Raw genomic sequence first — 19,976 nt, 5'->3', positions numbered from 1 at the left:
TCCGCAGGCTCTGGCAGGACTTGGGGAGCAATGAGGTGCTGCTAAAAGCCCTGTTCCCCAGGGAAGGGGAAAATCACAGCTGAGCTGGGACCGAGCGCATCGTCCTTCGCTTTCCCCCTGCAGAACCGTCCTGCTGAAAATCCTGATGTTAAAACACCCCCCACCCCGGCTTTTGGGAGGAGGGCAGCCCAGCAAACCCCTGCACGGTGCCCGTCACCCCCGTGTCTGGTCAGCGGGAGGGCTGGGGGCTGCCGGCCCCCGACAGCGATGGACGGGCCCCGTGTCGCGGCCGCGCTCCAGGACGTGGCCCCGCGGCACGGCTGCCCTCGATAAGGCTGTTTGCCCTGTTCCCCCGCAGCGCCGAGCTCCACGTAGGCACATAATTCAAATAAAAAGATAAAATAGTAAGTCTGGTAGAGGAGATCCCACCGCTGGGGTCGTGCTGGGAAGTGCTCATGGTAGGGCCTCGGTGCTGGCAGCGCGGTGGCCCCGGATGGGTCCCCTTGTCATCGCTCAGCCCCGTCCCCCGGGATGGGCTTCACCCGAAGTGGGAGGTGATGGAGCAGCCGCGTCCTGCTGGATTCCTCCCCATGGACAAGGGAAATCCTTGGGGGAAAACCCTCATGGAGCAAGGCCCTCAGGGGCAGAGCGGGAGAGCTCGGCGCCGTGGGCTGGCCTGCCGGCTGGCTCCAGCCATCGCCGGTGGTTTGTCAGAGCAGGGGCAGAGCCTGGGGACGCCGCTTTCCACGCTCCCCCTCGCCAGCCGCGGGCCCTTTTTGGGGGAGAACTCCCTCAAACCCCCCCAAGCCAAGCTGTCCCATCCCCTCCCGGGACGGCAGCGCTCTCCGGGGGAGCCGGCGGCGTTTTATCCCACCCCGAGGAGACCCTGGGCCTCGGGGGACAGCGGTGACGGCACAGCCTGGCCGGGACGCTTCCCCTTCCGTGGCTCCCACACGTCCCCCTTGACGCCCGCACGGCACTGGGCCCCCGTCCCGGGGGAGAAGCAGGAGGCCCAGCGAGCGGGGAGGGGGAAAAGTGTCCCCAGCTTTCGATTCGGCTCCTCTCCCCCCCGGCGCGGCGAGGGTCGCATCCGCCGCCATGGCGGCCGCTGTGCGAGGCGCCGTCCCTCGCTGAGAACGCGTTCATTCTCTCGTCTTTAGCAACGGAGTTTCTCCCTTAAAAGCGGCGGCGCGGCTCTTGTCAGGCTGCCAGAGGAGGCCGGAGCAGCGTCACATGCCGCAAAGTTTTACGAGACGAGCGAGCGTCTGGGGAGAGGGACGGGAGAGGGGACAGACGGACGCACGCGCTCGGACACGGAGAAACCTCCTCCGGGTCCCTCCGGCTCCGATCCCAACGTTTATTATTATTTTTTTTGCGGAAGAACAAAGACTTTGGGGTGGGTTGGCGTGTTTGTTTGTCTGGGGTTGGTGTTGGTGGATGGGGAGGGGGGAGCCGGCGGCTCGAACGCAAGAAGGTCCTGAATTTCCCTGGCCGAGTTGCTGAGATCGTCTCCATGAAACTTGGAGGAGGAGAGACCGGGTAGGGGGGAAAAAGAGGGGGGGAAATAATTAAAGAAATAAAATATGACGTCAGTTGGAGCCGGGGTGCCTTCCCCGCTGCCTGTCAGACGCGCCTGAAAAGAACAGGGCAATAAAACAACAGCCGCCTCTGTCTCCCTCGTTAAACACGGCGCTAATTGGATGTTAATTTTTCCTTGCTCTTCTCACTGCTCGATTGTGAGGGCTCTGCCGGGGTCCCACTCTCGCTCGCTTTCCTGCTCGTGGACTCTGGACCGTGCGTTCCCCTCCCGCTCGTCGACTGGAATAAATCAGGAGCCGGGAGTATTAAAAGAGACGAGGACGCGGGGGCGACCGGTTCGGGAACGGGGTGGGCGCGATGGGTTTCGAGAGCTCCGTTAATCTCCCCGCTTCCCGTGCATTGTCCTGCCGACTCGGAGCTGTTCTCTCTGCCCATTCGGTTCCTCTTCCCTTCCTCTCCCTTCGCGTTGGGTTCGGGCTGCCGGGCGAAAATATATGTTGTAAAAAAAAGGATAAAAAAAGGCCTTATAAGATAAAGAAAAAAGGGAAAAGGGGGGAAAAAAAGAGGAAAAAGAAAATAAAAAGGGGAAAAGGGTGGAAAAAAGGGGGAAAGGCAAAAAAAAAAGAAAAAAATGCAAAAGAAAAAGAGGAAAAAAAAAAAAAAGCATGGTTCAATGACGACAAACCCCCAAACCTCCTCCCCGCTCCCCCCGTCTCGCCGCGCCGCCTAACCCCTGCGTGGAAACAGGCGTTTTAGGGAGCCGAGCAGGAAGTTGTTGTTCTTGGTCTTGCCCAGGTCATCCATGACGGGTACGTGTGCCCCGGCACCGCTCGGCCGCCCCCCGCTTGACGGCGCCGGAGGAGGAGCGGGGGGCCGGGTGGTGGGTTTTCTTTTGGGGGGGACGCGAGAGGGGCCCAAGGGACAGGATGGGTGGGGGAGCGCAGGGGAGGGAGCGGGAGGCGGCGGCGGGGGGAGAGAGCGAGAGCCGGGGAGTAAAGTCCTACCTGGGATCGGTGCCAACTTCCTGCAAAGGGTTACAGCCCCGCGGCTCCGAGCCCACCCGAGGCAAGCGCGCTCTTGTCACGGTTCCAAGGCGAGATGAAGGCAGCGGGAACAGGTACAGCAGATGCCGAGCGGCCTCGTTTGCCCGCCGAGCGCCGCTTCGGCTGGGCTTGGCGGGGAGAAGCTTCGGCTCTCCCGCCGGCGGGGGCTTCGCCATCCCCGCACGAGGCCGGCGGGTGCCAAGGGTGGGGTGCGCGGGTCGGGGGGTGGGCGCATGGCTAAAGGAAGAGGGGGGGGGGTGTCTTTGTGGCTCGTTCGCCTTCTCGCCATTTGGATTAACATGCGGAAGATGCGCCTGTCACTTTGCTTACTGTCAGCGCCGGCTCGGGGCTGGGTGACGGCTTTGTTCGGCGCAGCCGGGGGAGCCGTGCCAACTCGGGCTTGGCAGGCGAGGCCGGGGCGGGCAGGGAGAGCGGCTGCGGGGCGGCCGCGCGGGGACGTGGCCGCAGGCCCGGCGGAGCGGGGCGGCTCTGCCGGCGGCGCGCGCGCCTCCCTCTCCCTCCCTCTCTCCCGCGCCCAGGCTGGTGCAGACAAAATGAAAACGTGTTTTGTTTTGTTTTTTTGGCATCTCCCCAGCAGCGCTACCAACCCTGCCTGCCTTCCCCCCCCTTCCTCTCCCCGGTCCCTTCCCCAACGCGCCGCGACTCCCTTCACAATCGCCACAACCCAGGTGCTTGGGCAGCCGAAGAAAAAAAGGCCGAAAATACCCTCTGGCACCCAAACCACCCTCAATCCGCCCCCCATGGCGGCGACCGCTCCCAACCTTCCGCCATGGCGAGCGGATCGCTGTTTGTATATATCTTTTTCGGTCCTTTTTTTCTCTTCCCCCCCATCGGATCCCTCGTGTTGAGCGTGTGTGTTCCTATTCAAGGACCCGCCACCTCCCGTCGTGCTAAAACCAGGAAGGAGGGGGCGCAGGGCTGGTTTCTGCCGGGACAGGGCGATGGAGGGCGCGAGGAGGGAGGAAGAGGACGGGCAGGCGGGAAAAGAGCCCGGGGGGGGCGGGAAAACATACAACCCACCTCCCTGGGCCTTTTGTTTAACCTGCGTTGATGCAAAGGAAGGTCTTGGCTTTATTTTTTTCCCCTCCCCTCGTCCTTTTTGATTTTTCCCACCCCCGGTTGGGATGTTTCCCAGCCCAACGGGGCAACTTTGCGGAGCGGGCGGTGGATTTTTCGGGAGGCGGCGGGCACGTCCCGCGGCCCCGAGTGCCGGAGCGGGTGCCAGCTCGCCTTTGTGCCAGCCTGCGCTGGCCTTGGGTGCCTGGTTGGGATGGAGCCTGGCATCCAGGCACCGCCCATTTCTTGGCGCTGAGCTGCGAGGAGAAGGAAAAGGGGAGAGAGCGAGCGAGAGAAGGGAAAAAAGAAATAAATAAGCCGTCTCACTCAAACTGGCCTTTCTCGGCAAAGGATCCGTCCCCGGTGACTGTCCGGATAAGCGGAGCTAAATCCAGCCACCACTCAACACCACCGCTCCCTTCCACGGTGCGTCTCTCTTGCTGCCTTGGTACGAAATCGAACCTCGCTCTTAATTTTGGGCTCTTGTTTTTCTTTTTCGTTCACGCGGTTGGGTGTTTTTTTTGCCTTTGATCTGAAATAACGTCGTGTTCCTCCACTTGCTCCGTCGCTTTGTTGTTGCTGTAACCTGCCTTCTCCTCAAAACCCCTTCCCATCGAGTCCTCTGACCCTTGGTGCTAAAGCATCCGGCTATAGAATCGGTCTCCTATAGAAAAGGATGTATAGGAGATAGGCTGGTCCTGATGTGCAGTGTTAGGAGCGGGACCGGAGGGGGATTTCTCTCCCTTCCCTCGCCCGGGACGTCCCCGAGAGCCACCCGGGTTGTCGCGTGTTGCGCGGGTGCTTCTCTAGTTCCCCACCGGGCGATACCGAGGGGGTGAACACGAAAATCTGTCGAATCATGTTGGATTTGCAATTCAACATGGCAGCCGCAGCCGAGGCGGCGGGAGCTGCCGGCGCCGGGCAGGACGCGGGCGCGCGTGGAGAGGGAGCGCGGGGGCACGCGCCGAGCCCAGGGCAGAGCGGGAGGGTAACTTCATTTCATTTTTGGGGGGGCGAGTTACACCAGGAGCAGTTCGGGAAGGAGGGAACTCAGGCGGCGTGGGTTTGCCAGCATTAACTGTTTAGAAGCTGGCTGGCTTTCTGCGCTGGCACGGCGTGCCGCGGGGCCGGGAGATGCCCGCGAGCGCGGCGGGAGGCCAAGCGCCCGAGGGGCGGTTTTCTCAGAGCCATGGAGGCCTTTAGGCTTTGGAATGGACGGAGCAGGGAGGAAGCAGCTTTGTGAAGGCATCGGGACGATGGCCGGGGCCGCCCGGTGCCTCCCACCTCGTGGAGGTTCGCGCCTCTCCCCTCGCACCCAGGCGAGATTTGGCACCGGCGTGCCAAAGCTCTGCAGGTCTGCCCGGCCGTAACCGAGCCCAGGGCTTGGCCCCAGCGTGTGTGAATCCGCTCTCTTTCTGTCAAACTTAATTTAGGCCCCTTTGGGACGCAACAAAAGCAGCTTGTTCGCAGGGCAGGGTCCTCCTTCCCGGCCGCCGTGCACTTTGCAGGCACTCGGGAGCCACGGACGCCTCCCCTCCTCCTTCACCAAATTTTTCCTCCTCCTTTTCCCCCGCCTGGCTTCCCCCTCCTCCCCCCTTCTCCAAAAATTCCCTGTTTCAGCGAGTGACGCGTAGCCCTACAGTAAAGCCTTCAAACTGGCCACAAAGCACCCGAATGGCCTGGCCCCACTTTGCATCTGTGACCTGTGCAGCGCTATGGGGACATCCCCAAAGCTGTCCTTGCTGTCCCCGGCCTCCCGGAGATGCTGTCCCTGCTGTTGTGCCTCATGCACCCAGATTTGGCAGCTGGGACGCCGGTGTCCGGCTCTGAACCTCGACGCTCAGCACAGCCGTAAGCAGGTTTTTATGATATCCCAAAGTTGATTTGGAAGCTGAAACTCCCACGTTGCAGGAGCTGGGGGCTGTTGGTTGTTCGTGGTCCCCAAAATACGTTGGGATGCTCTGTTCAGCAGAGCATGTTTACACGCCGGTTTACACCCAGACCCTTAATGCCGGTGAGAAAGCAGCACTCGTGTTTTGCTCATCAGTCCAGCTTTCCCCTTGCAGATTATTTACACCAACAGGTGGAACCAGACCTTCCCCAGTTTGTCCCCAGTCCCTCTTTCTTCCCTCAGAAAAGCTGGTGGAAGGCAAATGTAAAAAAACCCACCGAAACCGATGGCTCCGGTGGGTTCTGCAATGGGCAGCCCGAGAGGAGAGAAAGTCTGAACTCGAGCAAGACACTTCTGACGTGTCCTAAGCAAAACATCTGGCAGCCCTGGAAGAGCCGTCCAGCCAAGGGACGCAGCTGTTTTATTCCACACAGCTCGCAGCAAAATAGGGCTCATGCTTCCAGAACATGGCTCAGCAAAAAGGATGAATTCTTGAAACGAGTTGGATCTTTCTGCCGTTTGTTGCCGTTGAATCACAAGTTTGCTGTGGTGCAAGCTCTGCTCCATTTCCAGATGGGAGATCAGGAGGTTCCTCCGAGGTTTGGGCCTCGCTGCGTTAACCCCCCCCAGCCAGCGCAGCCATCGGGGATGTGCACCGACGGTCCTGCGAGCAGGATCGGGCCTCCAGGTTTGTCGAGGGTGGCTCTGGGAAATTTCCTTTCCTTAAAAGGGCCAGGATTGGCCAAGGCAGAGTTGGGATTGTGATTTCCTTTTTTAGTTCTTATATTTTTTAAAAAAGAAAACCTGGAGCAAAGTTTGCATTGGGGAAGATCGCCTGGTTTGCAGTTGCAGCCAGCGCTGTGCTCGGTGTCTCCACAGGCCAGGCCCATGGGGACCAGCTTCACCCCTCTAGTGACCACCTCTTGTAGGGAAAGAGGAGGTAAAAAGGCCTTTGTGGGCTCCATCCTCAGCCTTTCCGCTAATTGCCGACTTATTCCAGTGAATTTGGGGGCACAAGTTTAACGGCATCCTCGTAGAAACACATCCATGGGCGAGCTGATGCTACCAGCTTCATGCACCACGGGGAACATACAGTATCCAGAGGTACCCAGGTCCAATTCACCCTCTGTACCACCCCACAGAAGAATCAATATCATTTATTTTTCCTTCCTGCAGTTTTTTTCTCTCTGCACCTCTTTATTCCCTGATTTCCCTCCTCTTTTTCCTGTCGCACTGGTTTGTTATCGCGGAGTCACTCACGGCTACTGTTGATTTTCCTGTTACTTGGCTGCTGCAAAAGGTGAGGTCTGGGAGGACAAAGCGAGGCGGCCGGGTTGTTATTGCAGGGTTGCTCATGGGCACTGAGCTGTGCTGTCTGGATTTGCATTTGGAAAGCCGGTGAGATGCAGGGGCTGGCGCACGCTGGGTTTGCTGCGTTGCGGTGGCTCATGAGATAGTCCCGAACACAGAAAATGTAAGAGGAGAAGCAGCCCAGCAAAGGGCACGACAGATGCTGTATAAAGCAAGGCCTGTGGGGGCTCAAAGGTAGGTATTGTGTTATCGTGGCGACGACAACCAAAAATCACCCTGTGGTTTTGGGAGGTCCATAGGCTGGGGGGGGCAGTCATTGTGGCTGATGAGCACTGGGATGGACGCAGAGGGGTAGAGATGAAGGTATCTAGAAGGGTTTTACTCGTTCCTCCAAGCTGGCACCGCGCAGAACCTGAGCAGGTGATGAAACCCGACCACTCGGGGTGTCTCAGTCTCCTGGGAATAAGAACACAGATCAAGTGTCCAGCATCACCTCCCATCCGGTGTGGCCTCTACAACTTGCTGGGGGATCCCTCTGCGGTTTTAAATCTGCAAAAGCTCCTTCACTCCCTGGCTCCGTCAACCACACGCTGGTCAACACACACTGGATTCCACCCCAGAACCAACTGCATCTCAGCAGAGACACCCGATGTGCCCATCCCCAACACAGTCCTTGTTACAAGACTTGCTCTCGTTAGTCCTGAAATCTTCCTGGATTTTTGGAGAGGCAGCGGCAAAAGAGTCTGGGAACGAGCTCCCAAAGTTGGGAAACCTGAGGCGGTGGAGCCTGGCGGTGCTGGAGCTGATGGCCAGGCCAGGGCTGACCTGGGGCTGCATCCAGCCACACCTGGGAGTTCTCACCTGCATCCCAGCTTTGCTAGTCTGGGCCTTCCCAGGCTCAGGGGATTAGCTGAGCTGCGGTTCCCAGGGCGGGGGAAGGGGCTAATGAACAGAGACAGGATGATGAAGCAGGTAAGGGCTTCCCGTCCTTTAGGGCTCAGGAGGAAATCCTGCAGCTGGTGAATCTGGATACGATTAGCGTCCGTTTCTCCCTGTGTAATCAACCCATCTGTTCATCCTTGCGCACCAGCGGCGCACGCCCCGGCGCAGGCAGATGCCTCCCAGGCGCTGTGCCGATCCGTGTCTGCCACGGCCACTCCAGGCAGGATCAGAACTAGAGAGCTCTGAGCCCTGGATGCTGTGACGGCGGCTGCTCCCTCTCCCGGCGCAGGTCAGGCCAGAGGGAGCCCTGCGGCAACACCCTGCGATGGCTGCAAACAGCAGGACAGAGCCCAGGGAAATTATTGTGGCTTTAAGGGGCCGATAAGAAAGATGGGGACAGACTTCTAACAGGGGCTGTTGTGACAGGACAAGGGGTGATGGTTTGAAACTAGAAGAGCGGAGATTCAGGCTGGAGGTGAGGAAGGAATTGTTGGCCCTGAGGGTGGTGAGAGCCTGGCCCAGGTTGGCCAGAGAGGTGGTGGATGAACCATCCCTGGAGACATCCCAGGCCAGGCTGGACGGGGCTCTGAGCACCCTGAGCTGGTGAAGATGTCCCTGCTCATGGCAGGGGGGGCACTGGGAAGGTCCCTCCAACCCAAACTGTTCTGTGATTCTATGAAAGCCTCTTCAACAACGGGAAGGCAGGCATCTCCTCCAAAGAGCTTTGAACAAAAGTTCCAAGCGATCTTCGTAACACACTGATAAGCTCAGCTTACCAGATGCTGCCTGGTCATCTGAGCTCAGCTTTACCGCAAGCAGGTAAAGGTGGATTACGTTTGGCTGCCAGGCTTGTACAGTCTTGTTCATCACAAGGGATCCTGAGTGTGGGTTACACAGCCCCCACGTGCTTGTGGAAGGGACTGGGCTTTTGGTCCAGCTCTGTCGAACACTGGGTAAAGCTGGCGGTGCTGGTGCAGGATCCTGAGGGTTTGTTCCACCTTCTTTTCCTTGGCAATCTTGGCCAACAGTGCAAAAAGCACTTGGCAGCCCTGCATTAGTTTGCGAATGCCAGGCCAGCGTGTCAGCTTGGGCTGAAATGCAGTCAGAGGAGCTGATGTGCGGATCGATGCTTTTCCATAACGCAGTGGCTCAAGCTTACAATGGTCCTTTAGCACCTTCTGAAAGGTCAAGCGTGGTGCCAGAGGCAGGACAATACCTAAGTGGCACAATTCCCAGCCCTGTAAACTCGAACTGTGTGAACTTATGGTTATATTTGCTCTTGTGTTGCATTTGGTTGTTGGAGTGTCTTGAGGGATCTGTTGTACTTTGTGCTGGCCACATGCAGAAGATGATGATCTCTCCTGTATGTACTGTTAAGTGATCCAGGCACCTGAGCTCCTGCCATTTGCAACCCAGCGCCAAAATGTCACTCCTGGCCAGAAACAATTTGAGGGATGCATCACAGGTTAGGCATTTCATTTGCTTTCAAGGGGTACCTGTTGCTTAACTTCTAAATGCAACCTGTCTTCAGCCCCTGTTCTATTGCTGTGGACTGTTCTTTGGGTCCTAAACCTTCCGATTCTTGTTTGTTTTGGAATGCACTGATTTACCACTAAGGAATAAACGAAAAGCAAAAGAAAACAGCAGAACTTGTTTGCATAGGCCATACATTGTTCTGTGTTCTGCTGCTGCTGAAACAGAGGCAATAAATCCCATTCCCTCGACAGAAAGAGGGGTTTGGGTGGCGGCTGTGTGCAAACAAGGCCAGGGAAAATAAACAAGCAGGAAAACAGTGGGTTTAGCAGATGACAGCTGAGGATGGACAGTCAACTGATGGGTTAAAGCCAAAACAACACCATCAATTAGCAAAGATACATTGATATTATTTCTCCAAGGCATTTTTGCATCAACAAAGAGGAAAGAGAGATGGATCTGTGTTATGGTATCTGTGGTCAAACTTGGCTGCAAATAGGAATCTGTGCAGTTGCTGTGCTGGAAAAGGGGAGTTTTGTAAGGAACTCTGCCTGTGGAAAATATGTCCACGCTTCCAGAAGGGCTCAGCCAAAAGGGTGATGAAGATCTGTCTGGTGGTGCCATCGTCAGAACTGCTGGAGGTGGAACATTTACTGATCTTGCTGATTTTAGGGGGCCTGCTTTCAGCAGCGGGTCATTCTGAACACGCAGCTCTCAAAACTCAGCCCTCTACAGTCCAACACGACACGCACCTCAGACACACGCTCACACCAGCCAAGGAGAAAGAGCTAATGCCATTTCTCCCCATTCACAAAGAAAGCTCCTCTCATCAGTAAATTAATAAAATCCCATTGCTTCTTACTTGCCTTTTCATCCCCTCTACATTTTATGAGCCAGAGGCAAGATGGCCAGTGCAGGGAGAACACGATGACACCCGGGCTGCGTGTGTACCGGGGTGTGAACAGAGCAGAAGACCCAAAGAGACTCCAGCCAACAGCCGCTTTGATGCTGAGGAAAGCCCACAGACTCAAATGCATGATGATGAGCAGCTGATTCCAACAGCTTTACAACATGGTGGGAAAAAAACAGAGCTAAAGCACAAGGACAGAGCAGAAAGGACCATACGTGACCACGACCTGATCTACCACCAGTTCACTAAACCCACAGCAGCCCAGGTTGGAGGCTACAAAAATATCCCCCTGCTCAGCAGCTCCTCCCTTGTCCTTTGTGACGCTCCAGCGTTCTAATAGGATTCACACCTCTCTCTCATCACATAAACAGCTCTCTCAGTGACCCAGGTCCACAAAACCTGCGCATTCATGATCTCCTTTCCTTGCTTTGATACCTCCCCCTCCATGCTAATGAGCCTCCCAAGCACAAGAATCCTCTTGGCTATTCTTAAATCCTTATTGCTGCCTTTCATCCCATGCAGCCCTCCCATTTGAGATATATTGAATAAGCAACTAGTGCTGAGGGGATAGATGCAGTTTTGTGGGGCTATTAATACCTTCAGCAATCCCAGCCCCACACGTGTCCCTCACCCCCTATTGCTCCATCTCAGGATACTGGGAAAGGCAAAACACCCTGTCTGGTAAATGTACCTTGTCCTGCCTTGTTCACAACAGGTTTTCACTTAGAATAAGGATTGAAATAAAGTTTCTCACTTTGTCAGGGTTTTTCTAGAAGACAGTATTGGTGCCAGAGCAGTTGAAATTGTTCCTCATTCCCAGCTTCAAGCTGATGTACCACACATGGCCATTTCTTGATCTGTTGCTGTGGGCATCAAGAGCCCTTTGGTCTTTATTCTACAAGCTGCCTTGATGTTTTTCTTGGAAGAGAATTGCACAAGAAGTACAGTATTTTTTCAGTGCGATGGCTAGGGGTCTCAAGTGAGCATGGTCTTCCCAAACCTTATTAAAAATAAACCAGACTTGGATCTCTCAAAACCTTCAAAATTCCCAAACTACAGGTTAATTCAAGGGTACAAACCCACCACTGAGGTTCACGTGGCTCCCGACCAAGCCTGCATGAGAAGGTAGGAGGGGAAGGCACTTAATAGTTTATTACAGGTGATGCTTATTTTCAGGGCTGTTTTAATTAGAGTAATCAATCACAGCAAATTGTGAAGCAATAACTCCATAACAATTTTCACCTGGCCATCTCAGGTTACAGAAAAGTTGGTGAGGATCAGATAGCGAGGAATAGTGATTATTAAAATACCTTAAGATTTTAGGTTTCTTTACAGGATAATTCAAGACGTTGGCATTATATTTCTGCTCTGAATTACTCTGCAGAGAAACAGCCTCCCCACTGGCTAGATACAGCTTAGCAGGTCCAGCCTCCAGTGCTTAAATTTATCCCACAAAGTGCTTGTCCAATTAACAACCTTCCCTATAGGATTTTCCTACAAGATCTGTAACAGCTTCAAAACTGTGCTAGGTTTGGCATTTCCAGTTCCCCGCACCCTTAGCGGACAGGGCTTGTAACTGGGAACTAAACCATCCTAAATCGTGGGAATAGTCCTAATTATCGCTGCGTGTCTCTCCTACGGAAGCAGAAAGCCCAGGGGTGGTTTGATTTGGGTGCTCCTAAGGGTCTTCCCATGCTGGGTGCTCTCATACGAGGTCGCACGGTGCTTGTGTTGCTCTAAAAATCTTGTTTGGTTTTGGTCAGCACTTGAAGGGACTTACGATTATCACAACATCGTAGAATCATTTTGGTTGGAAGAAACCCATGAGACCATCGAGTCCACCTGTCCCCCAGCCCTGTCACTGCCCCATGTCCTGAGAACCTCATGTCCGTCTGTCCAGCCCTCCAGGGATGGTGACTCCAGCACTGCCCTGGGCAGCCTGTTCCAATGCCCCACGGCCCTTTGGGGAAGAAATTGTTCCTAAATCCAACCTCAACCTCCGCTGGCACTTTTTGTCCCTCCTGGTGTACCCAGAGGGATGGGGACAGCCCTGTGCCACAGCTGCCTGCGCTGTCCCTCCTCACCGCAGGTGCCAATAGGATCCAGGTCGCAGAGGCCATGTTGCCGTCCCCAAGGCCTCCTCGCCTGCGCTGGGTTGCTCTCCCCCTCCCCGCCGGTGTTATTTACACCGTTTCCTGCCCAGGGAAGTTGAGGAGTTTGACGTTACCGGGTTGGTTTCCGCTCTCCTGCCCGGCTCCCATCGGGAGCTCCTGCAGAGCCCAGAGCCGCAGCGATGGCGGCGGCCGGGGGCAGGACAGAGGTGCCAGCCAGGCCCGGGGAAGGGAACGAAACCCCCGTCCGGACGCACAACTCGAGCTCAACCAGCCCAGGATGGCTGGAAAAGCTGACCCCCGTGTCCACCCCTCGGCATCGGTTCTGCCGTGGGGCTGGACGGGGTCGCTCGGCCCCGGCGGGAGGAAGGGAGGACGTGCCCGGGCATCGCTGCGGAGCTTTTTGGGTTCCTGCCGAATCGACGCCCTCCCCTCTCCCTCCCTCCCCTCCTCATCCTTCCCACACGCTCCCTCCGGCCTGCGTCTCCCCTCCCTTCCCTTCTCCCTCCCATCCCGCAGCAAACAAAATGGCTGCTGCATGGCCATTTTGTTTTCTGCCTGGAAGGGGGAAGCCGGGACGCTGGGACTTGGCTCTTTTTGGGAGGCTGCGGCCATGTTCGAGCCCAAGTCTCCCGTCTCTACGTGGCACCGGCTGTAGCGAGAGAGGAAAAAAAAAGGACCTTCTGGAACGAGACCAAAGTCAGAGACAGAGAGTGGGTAGTTTTGGCGTATGTTGAGCACTGAAAATGCCTGGAATTGCCAAACTGAGCTTTTGTATTAGCAGCGTAAGGCTACTCGGTGCACACAGAGTCGCGGGGCTGCACGATGTAGCCGGACGGAAAGGTTTGTTCGCTATATTCAATAAAACAGCCCTCCTTTCTTCTGTATTTATAAAGTACCAGAGAGCACTGTTGTCTAATTTGTTTTTGGACAGGCGGATGGTTTTACACATCGGCTTGGTATGATTAGAGCCGGTCATTGCCGGACGGTAGCATTTTAACCTGTTGTGTGTCCTCTTGTTTTTGGTGAATACACGATCCGACCTTTCCACCGATCCAGCAGTGCCTGGATTCAGCCGATGCGATCTGGAGGATTGTTTTTTAATTTTTAATTATTTTTTTTTTTAGAGAGATTTTTGTTTCGTTTATTGCCGCCTTGCCTTGAAAGTTTCCACGCTGGGAATACAAAAATCTTCATTTAAATATTAAAAGAAATAGCCGTTGTTGGCTTTCTTAAGCCCTTGCTTTTCTTGCGAGGCTGGAGCTGTGCCGTGCCAACGAGCTGTTTACCGCACCGGCGTGTGTATCCTGCACACGTTTAGGTGTGATACGCGACGGAGACGCCATCAACAGCAACACGCCTTGAAAGTTTAAGGGAACTTGGTGGCGTTACCGCACAATTTTGCGCAGAAGCGTGGCCAAAACACCAGAACATGCGCTGAAATAAAAGCCTTTTTTTTTTTTTTTTTAAAGTGATTCTGCATTTCCTTCGGTAACCTGGATGTCTTGGAGTCAGGAGCCACGTCTCTTCGTGCACGGGCGCTCGGAGGAACGGATCTTTGTGCCGTGGCGTAGGGGGATCGAGCTTTGATAAGGCATCGCTTTCGGGGTGATGGTCCTACCTTTCCTTGAGGGGCTGCCCGGACATCTGGAGAGAAGAAGCCACGTCCAGAGAGGAGCTGGGAAGGAGAACAGAAAGAGGGAAACATCACTTTTCTTGCACAGAAAGGTATTTGCCTCTATATCTGCTAGGCTCGGTACAAACGGACACTATAGACAATCGCATGGGCAATGGTGGTGCTGGAGCTGGGGCTGCACGTGTGGGCGCTGGGCGGGCGGTTCACATTGCAAATTAGATATTTAGGTCTAAATCTACGTTAGGGGTGGACGTTACCTGCGCACCTTCCGTGAGCAGCTTTTGAACCGAACGTTGAGAAGGAAAACTGTATTAAGGGAAGAGTTTTGCAGAATATAACGGGGAAGCATCTTCATTCTTTAGATTTTTGAGTTAATACATATAATTGATCATGGAGCAGGTAAAAATAAACAAAAAGGTATTTTTTCCTCTTACATATCTTGATTTTTGGTATTTTAGAGAACTTACTCTGTGAAATATCAATAGCGTCTCTTTTAGCTTTATGACAAAAATTCCTGGATATTTTTTGCCTTCAGGAAAGCGTAAATTTTATGCTAATTCACAAGAAAAATACGTGAACATTTAGAAAAACCATTACCTTCAATAACGGGTTTATGAAGGGTTAATAAAAGATAAATCATGTAACAAGCAGGTTACAGATGCTTGTGTTATAGATAACAATACCAGATTCATTAATGATGATCCAGATGTTTATAAACATCTGAAAGGACTCCAACACATAACAGAGGAGTAGCTATTTATTAAGATACCTGCTAATTGTTTAATAACAAACAAACGCTCTGATCACGTTGATATGAAATACTACCTACGTCATTAAAAGAGCATGGAGGAGAAGCATTGCTGAGACACGGGGGCTGTCACAGGAATGAACTTCACATATATTTGCTTCCCTTTCCCTATTCACAGCACCTTTGATTAACTCTTTTGAAGCGTGATATTGTAATATGGACTCCAGGAGCAGGTATCTGGGAAGACAGTCGGCTTTGCTTTTCTGAGCGGTTCTCCTGGCCTGTGAGAGAGTTAAAAGCAAGTTGTCTTTGTGGCTAGTTTGGCAAATGTCATTTTTCGCTTTCCAGTTGCACGGGTTGCATCCAAGATGTGTTTTTTTGGGCTGTTTGCTGCTTTTTCTGTGAGCGGGCTCCCCGGCGGAGCCACACGGCTCTGAGCGGCGCCGTATGCGGATGTACGCCCTGACAACGTTGGGGAGCTATCAAAAATCTTCCCGCCTCTCTTTGTTTTCGCTTATTTTAGGCTTTTTTGGGATTTTTTTGGTCTGTTTGCTTGTTATTTTGCCGCTCCAGCAATGCGGCAAGGCGAGGACGTGAAGGCACTGCTGGCTTCCCTATGGGCAAAGCTCAGGAAACAAAATGGCCGACCGTCAGCCATTTTGAGCCCCAGCACACAGGGCTCTGCCCCAGCCCAAACCGGGCTCCTGGAGCCTGAAAAGCCTCTCGGAGACGCCAGGCCCTGATTTCCCACTGAGAAACCCTGCCTGTCCCCAGCACGTTTTGGCACCGACACACGGGACTGCAGCTATACAAAGGCTGAAAGCAGTGTCTGCTTTTAAAGGAGCGACTTTGTTGTTTTGCTGTTTCCTCCTCCCCCCACCTCCTCCTCCATTTCATTCAGTGCTCCTTAATAAACCAGAGCAGCTCCTCAAAGCTTCGCAGCCTTTCCAGTGGGCTCCATGCCTCCCTGTTTTAAAGGCAGAAACTTGGCCATGCTTGGGCATCTTTAGTCTGCAAATGCTTTGAAATTTGGGGGCCGATCAGCTCGGGTTCTGACCGGCTGCTCGTCATGAGCCACCCTGGGCCCTGCTAACTGCAAACCAGCCGTAGGTCACCTCTCCCTCCCCAAAATGAGTCTGAAAGTTGCACTGGAAATGCTATATTTCGTTTTTTTGCCAGCCTGGAGGATCTTGCTGTGAAGAAACATATTAATTCTTTACCTGCCAATTTCTCCCTGCATAGAAAATGGTGGTTTTCAAAGAGGTCCAGTTCTTAGCAGTCAAGTATCCAAAAATCTTCAAAAGCTGGGCTTAAATAACTCAGGAGAGGCTTTGGGGTACAAGCGTCTGACTCCTGCAGACCCCGTTGGCTATTTTATCCATTATTTTGCATAGCTACGTCATATTCGGGCACTTTTAAACCTAGTGCTTCAGCATCGATGTGCTGGAAGGGAAGGTTTTGTGTCTGAAAGGGCAGAGCTGGAACGCAGCTCACTTGGGCGATTGCTGTGAGATTTTTGCTGAGAATGTTGGTAGATGGGGAGTTTGCACGAATCTTGTGGCTGCACAGATATATGACAAACTCATAACGGCTCTTTCTGCAACCCCAGCAAGGTTTTACCACTGAGCTGTTACCCAGTATGCGTGTGATCTTCTCTCTCCCAGGATCTACGATTCTCCGGCAGATATTAAGCCAGAACGTCTCTTTTCTCTGTCAAACGCAGCCAGGAGAGGTGGATATTGTCCTGTTCTAACCTCGTTAGGCTGGCCTAGGCAAACCATTGCAACCAGAGACTGGAGCAGGGCTTCCCAAAGCTGGTTCCAGCCTCGGCTTTACCATGGACTTGCCGTCTGATCTTTTACAAACTGGGTCAACCGCTGTGCTGCTTCTTTCCTCATTTTTTGTCGCGATGGTTTAGACCACAAGCCATCGAGGAGAGGGGCGACTTGTCATTGCAATTCGTACAGCACCAACGCCAGCGAATGGGTGGGATGGTCGTGGTGATCCTTACTAGGAATGGTATTTCTAAACCCTCCCGTTTGTCTCCTTTCTTCACAGATCAGGATTGCAGAGTCAGCAGCTGGGTATTCCCGAAACCTACACTCATTAAGGCAATTATTGTAATTAACTCTCCTGTTTTCAGGATTACTTATAGAAGTCAGAAGGGATTTTTTTTTTCTCTCTTTCTGTGTATAATTAGATTTACGCGAACTAGGAGTTATTAAATATAATTTCCCACCCATAATTTGAGATTGGCCCAAACACCTGTTCTCTGCAATAGTATCACGAGTGACCTTTTAGGCGTCTGGCTTACACATCTTGCTTATGCGCTTAAAATAATACAAGCCACCAGACTGGGAACAAGAGTCTCTTCAGAGAAGATTGAGCATCCTCTGCTACATCAAGTCCTCTACCATTGCAGCAACCGCTGGCTTTCTTGCCACCACGATCCCTTCTGGTCCATGCCCGTTAGCTGTGGAAGCACAAGGTGTTAGGCGGCCTTTATCCCCTTGGGGACTCATTTCTCAGCCCAGCACAGCACTCAGCAGATGTTTTGGTGGCTGGGGACACGTCCCACGGGGAGTTCTCAGTCTCTGCTGAGCTGCACGTGAACTTCACGTGCTACCGGCAGCTCCCTTTTCCTTACGTCTTTCTTTAATCTTCAAGGGGAATTCTTTCTCACTGCAAAAGAAACCCTCACACCTTTCTTTTAAGCTGCCACCTTAATACCGTGCGTCTGTATTTGGGTGTAGAGAGAACAAAAAAGCCTCAGGAGGTGAGCCAAGGGCTGGGGGGGCAGCCAGGCTGTCTCAGATCCGCGCTAATAGTGCCTGGCTGTGCCGCAGCATTAAAGGGGCACCGAGCCTGCGTGTTGCGCTCATTTGTTTAGGAAACGAGATCTGCCTTGATGTACTCGATACCATTACATTTGCAGCCTAAAAGCTTCCTTGTACTCGGTTATTTCTAATCTGCTCAATTCCCCGGAGTGCCCCGCAGCTAAATGGATGGATTCTCTTATCTGGTCTGGCAGGTTTGTTGTAGATAGGCTGTGTGTTCGAGAGGTGAGGTCAGCCTGGCTGTGTGTGCCTTGGCGTTAGTGCGGTTTCAGGAGAACCGCGGTATCTGCGCGTCCGGCCCTGGGCTCAAAGGGAACGGCTGCTGCTTCCTGAGCCTTGGGGTGCAGAAAGTTTGCAGCCAGTGGGACTGTCAAGGATAAAGCGCAGCTCAGGTGGGCTGGAGGAGGTTTAAATGAGGAAAGGGATCTCCAGGACAAGGTTGGGGATGAGCCTCCGTTTCCCTAACATCGCAAAGTCTGATGGATTTTCACACATTTCTCTTCACAGCAGCCGCGGAACGGCCGATGCCTGGAAGGGGATCGTCTCATCGCCCGAGGCTGCCGCGATCTCAAGCTGTCCTTGAGGCTGAGGTAGTAGATTGAATAGTTGTGGAGTCCGATCCTCCCTTTGAGCAAACTATACAATCTACTGTCTTTCCTAAGGAGACAGTCAGGTCTTCAGTTGGCATCGTCCCCTCCTGCACCGAGCACAGAGGCGGGTGGTGCCAGCAATGCCAAGCCAGCGACGCAGCGGGGAATCGGGTGAGACCCCCATACTGCTCTGTGGAGGTGAGGTAGTAGGTTGTATAGTTTGGTGGGAGGGATTTGATCCCATTTCAGGTGATAACTATACAGTCTATTGCCTTCCTTAAAGAGCAGCAAACCCACCAGAGGACTGGCTCAGCCAAAGAGCTCCTTCTCTCTGCTAAGGAGCCCAAGATGCAGCATGGCGTTGTGTTATAGCCTCCAGGACTGCGTTCATCCAGGGACCGCTCCGTGACTCAGTTGTATGAGCCACCTACTCACGGAAAATCTCTCTCTCCATTTCATGGGTGCAAGAGAAACAATGAAATGAGTCGGTGCATCAGCTCCTGGTATACGGTTCTAATTTTTTTGTGTTTTTCCTTCAAGTTGTAAAGGGTTTAAGCAAGTGGTTCTTTTCTGTTCTATCCTCCATTCTAGAAGGGAGAGGATACTTTGGTACAAAGAGGACAGATCTGAGCTTGTGATTTAAGTTTGTGGCACCCAGTTCTGAAGTCTGGTTAAGAACCAGATCCAAGAGGAAGCTTAGACTGTGCCCTCCAAGCCCTGGTTGCTGGTCGGATGTGGCCGGTTGGCCCCTGCTCAGGAAGTACATTCTGGTTTGGACAAGTTCCCAGCTCTCCCATGCTTCGAGTTAGAGGGTGGTTCTTTCTGATTTGATAATCAGCACCAACATAACTCACTTCTAGGCAAACCCTGGTGAGGAGATTAGGGCTCCTGTGCATTCACACAGAATAAGCCAACAATTCAGACTAACACCCCGTCCTAGAGCAGAGACAGGTAAGGAAGAGACTGAACCAAAGGCAAGTCCTAATCCTTCTGGGTTCCCCAGGCAGGTGGCACCATGATCTGACACCAGACTCAGGAGCAGGCAGCGTGCTTCAGAGCTCTGGGAAGTGACAAGGGACAGGGAATCGCTATTTCTTCTCTTTTGTAGGAGCAGATGGGACTTTCCCTCTGCCGTATTCCAAAGTCGGGTCAAGACTGAGTGGACTTGTAACATGATCAGGGCTGTGTGGATTCTTCAAAGCCATCTCAGGCCATTGTCACTGCCAGGGAAACGCATGAGATCAACACACTGGGGGCACACAGGGGACACCTTCTCAGAGCTGCAAAAAGGAATTGGAGACGCCAAATTTCACCCCTAGCAATGCACAGGGAGACCCAGGTCTGACTGCGTGGACCACGAGGCTCCCCAGAATGAAACAATTTAAGGCTTCTCTTCTTTTTAGGATGGGGCGTAGCTGGGACTTGACTTCCCAGGCCGGGCGACAGCTGGTGGGTGGGATGCGGCCGTGTCTCGTGGTGAAGGAATGCAGTCCTCTCCCCGAAATCTGGCTCTTCAGCAGCCCTGGCGACTTGCTGTGCAAAACTACAGCGTGGTGCTCTGAGATGCATTATTATCCTCGAGCTGCTTGCGAAGGGGCAGGGCTCCTACCCGCAAATTGCTTGGAAGGTACCAAAATAGCACCACAAGCATGGGAACAGAGCGGCGGATCCACTCGGTGTTTAAGAGCTGTCCCCTAGAAAAGAACTAATCCTGCATGCCCCAAGTGGAATCGGTGCTGTCCCCCTCCATTGCACTGATGTTAACACGGAGAATCTTGAGCAGCGAAACTGCGTGAGCTGGAATCCATGAATAAAATATTACTGGAGATACTCTCCTGCGCAATTAAATTTGTCTTAACTTTTTTTTT

The 19,976-nt window shown here is 53.4% G+C and overlaps 1 long non-coding RNA gene across 2 annotated transcripts; it reads left to right on the top strand.

The window, feature by feature from the left end:
* Window positions 1-3,716: 3,716 nt before the first annotated feature.
* Window positions 3,717-19,976, top strand: LOC309447909. Of its 2 annotated transcripts, none has more exons than XR_014185690.1 (4): window positions 3,717-4,085; window positions 13,770-14,025; window positions 18,026-18,108; window positions 18,181-19,976. It is a non-coding gene; the product is annotated as an uncharacterized lncRNA (long non-coding RNA). The 2 variants fall into 2 exon arrangements; XR_014185691.1 differs by having other exon boundaries at window positions 3,971-4,107.

Source organism: Streptopelia decaocto, assembly GCF_964273445.1.
Source record: "Streptopelia decaocto genome assembly, chromosome: 19".
Classification (NCBI taxonomy): Eukaryota; Metazoa; Chordata; class Aves; order Columbiformes; family Columbidae; genus Streptopelia; species Streptopelia decaocto.
The sequence above is the reverse complement of the archived record's forward strand: the minus strand, read 5'-3'. Positions and strand labels throughout refer to the sequence as shown.